Source organism: Pipistrellus hanaki (genome assembly GCF_964339955.1).
Source record: "Pipistrellus hanaki genome assembly, chromosome: X".
Classification (NCBI taxonomy): domain Eukaryota; kingdom Metazoa; phylum Chordata; class Mammalia; order Chiroptera; family Vespertilionidae; genus Pipistrellus; species Pipistrellus hanaki.
Window position 1 is genome coordinate 58,101,443 of NC_140524.1, and position 3,641 is coordinate 58,105,083.

Below are 3,641 nucleotides of genomic sequence, written 5' to 3' on the forward strand. Positions count from 1 at the left end.
GACCAGTTCTGCAGGGGAGGATAGTTAGGTGTGACCAGACTGGCAGGGAAGGGCAGTTAAGAGTGACCAGGCTGGCAGGGGAGGGTAGTTAGGGACAATTGGGCTGACAAGGAGCAGTTAGGCATCGATCAGACAGGCAGGGAAGTGGTTAGGGGTGATCAGACTGGAAGGCAGAAGCAGTTAGGGGCAATCAGGCAGAGGCACGTGAACAGTTGGGAGCCAGCAGTCCTGGATTGTGAGAGGGATGTCTGACCGTCTGTTTAGGCCCAATCCCACAGGGGTCAGACATCCCTCAAGGGATCCCAGATTGGAGAGAATGCAAGCTGGGCTGAGGGACAACCTCCCACCCCCATGGACACATTTTGTGCACCAGGCCTCTAGTTTGTAATAACATAAATAACACCATTTTTGTCTTTGAATAATATGTTTATTTCTGGAAAGAAGTAATCTATTTTAACATGCTTTTTCCCTCCCTAGCACCTCTTTATAAATGAGGAACAAAAATCACAGAAGACTTATGTAATCCATGCAGGGTCCGATATTATTTAGTAAAAGAACAAGAACTAGTGTTTTCGTTGTTGCCATTTTTCAAGTTTCCAGTCTGATGCTATTTTGTTTCTTCTTCTTCCTCTTTTTTAAATCCTCACCCAAGTATATGGTTTTATTGATTTTAGAGAGAGACGAAGGGGGATAGGAAAAGGGAAGGGGAGGAGAAAGGAGATAAACATTGATGTGAGAAATATTCTAAATTCATTGCCTCCTGGGGATCAAACCTGCAACCTACATATGTGCCCTGACTGTCACCTTTTGGTGTACAGGACGACTGGCTAACCAACTGAGCCACACTGACCAGGGCCCAGTCTAATATTTTCACCACAGTATTTTGCTTTTATGAGCAGAACACCAACTCCAAGGAAACCTAGTTTTGAGCTCTTCCAGGTTTTGGCCTTTTCTTCATATATAAAAACCTGTTCTGGAGATACATAAAGCTCATAGCCTTCTAGACAGCCATGGCCACTGACCCTAACTGTGCCCAGAACTTCAGATAATCTTCTGTATGTCCACTCAAACTTCCTAGAAGGATCTCTTGGTAATTATGAATCTCTGCATATAGTGTCTCAAACTGAACTTTATTACATATTTGTACTTATTACCCCTTTGCTCAAAGCATAAGCTTCATAAGGCACCAACAATGCTTGGCACATAGTAATTAATTAATATTTTTTATTCATTAAATGTATCTGTACTGCCAAGTAATCACCATAAAGAGAATATAAATAATATGTCTTTGATCAATATACCCAAAATGTTTGTCTGATATCAATTTACTATAAAAATAAGATATAAAGAAGATTCTGGTGCTATGAAATATAAAGTGTTAAGCTTTAGCTTCCTTAACTGGTTTTAATTCCATATGATATTCCAAACTGTTTTTTAAAATTAATATGTGTTTTTTAAATCTATTTTAGAAAGAGAGAAAGGGAGAGGGAGAGAGGGAAAGAAACATCTATGTGAGAGAGAAACTTTCATTGGCTGCCTCCTGCCTCTCCCCTACTGGAGATTGAGCCCTGACAGAATTGAACTGCATGGGACAATGCTCAACCAACTGAGCCATACCGGCCAGGGCCAAATTCTTTTTTGCATTAATCAATTTAAATGATGTAGTGTTTTTTTTTTTTAATATATATATGTTTTTATTGATTTCAAAGAGGAAGGGAGAGATACAAACATGAACGATGAGATCATTGATTGACTGCCTCCTGCATGCCCCACACTGGGCATATGCCCTGACCAGGAATTCAACCTTGGCCTCCTGGTTCATAGGTCAATGCTCAGCCACTGAGCCATGACAGCTAGGCTATTTTTTTTATTCTTATGGATGTTTTCCTGATAGATTGTTGCTCACTGAACAGCACATTGTGTTTAGTTTAGTTAAACAATGAATAGTTTTATAGGGGATAAAAAGTGAGGAATGACAATGGAAAATATAAAAAGAAGTGTCTATTTTCCCCAAACAGTTGCCTAAAATCTCCTTTCGGAGAAAACTATGTAATCAACAGTTTAAAGCTTTATCAAGACCATATAACATAATATTATTTCACCCTTTGTTACATTGTTGATTAAAAATTCTAGTTGAATCTCTGTCTTTCAATGTCCATAAATTTGAGGAAACCAGGTTTTAGTGTTCTAGAATACAGGAGGAGGAATTGGAGTAAGATAATTTGGAGGAACAGGATGATTGCTGTTTTTGTGTGATAAGCAATGTCATCATGATGATGTAGTGCAAAAAGCAGAGGTGGCTTTTTCCATCTTGTTAGATGCACAACATTCCCATGCTGAAATTAGGGAACTATTTTAGTATTGCTGAATAGTAGTGCCAGCAGACAGAGGATCATCAAACGCATAATAATTAAAAAGTGTCAGGAGGCAAACAACCTAGTTTCAAATCACAGTTTTATAATTTTAACTTGGACAACTTACTGAAGGTCTCTGTCCTTTTGTTTCCTCATCCATGAACTCATGATGTTTACAGGATCTACCTCCATGTACTGTTGGGAAGATTAAATTAAAGTATGTGAAGCACTTAGAACAGTACCTCAAGAGCAAATGCTTATGTAATCATTTGCCTTTGTCATTTGTCAAAGTGATAAACTTGGTCAATCTCCCAGAAATTTTCCTGAAAGACTTCAGAAGAGCATTGCCATTTTAATGTGCAATTATATCAGCCATGACATCCAGAAGAATGGTCTGAGGATGACTTTTGTCTTCTCTTTGCTCTTAGGATCAAGGCAGAAATGCGGCATAAGGTCTGAAGTTCCAAAATGGTTTGGTTCCTATCTACCTGTCCAATGTCATGTTATAGCATAATCAAATTCACAATGGTCCTATCCTTAGCTTATCATCTCCCCTCCCCCTACTCTTTTGTCTTATGCACATGACTTCTGCACAGAATGTTCTTCCCTCACTTAGTCACCCTATTCCTGTGTATCCTTCAAATGTCAATCTCAGTGTCACTGCATGGGCCAGATTCACAGGCCAAATTCACCATTAAAAACTTTATGAACTACTGAAACTCGAATCTAGACTTAATCCGAGTTGGAACTTTGCTTTAATTAATATCACTCCTTTATTATTGTTTATCTAGGCTATCTACATTTTTAACTACCATGAGGGTATGGAGTGTACATGTTTTATGCTTTACATTGTATCTCTAGTACTTATATTGATGCTTGCTGTAGAGTAGCCACTCAAGTATTTGTCAAGTAAATGAATGGGGGTGGGAGGAGGAGAAGGAATATTATGTATTGTGGCACATTGTCTTCATTTATACTAAATGGGAAGCACAATGAATTAATCTAAATATTTTGATGGCCAAAAATACTTTACATGAAAGGAAAAATTATTCATCACTCTCCACTGGTAATTCATCTGTAAGCAACCATTTATTTTATAGGCAATAATAACTTTGATAATAAAAATAAAGCTTTGAAACAATATGATGAGACACAATAGTCACATAATAGTACATATCATGGGGTCCTTACAAATGATCATAAGAAACTTCTCCCATAGCATTAAAATAAAATTCTGAGGAACTTCCTGGAAAATCATATCTAAACAGTTGAATTATTGAGGGTAAA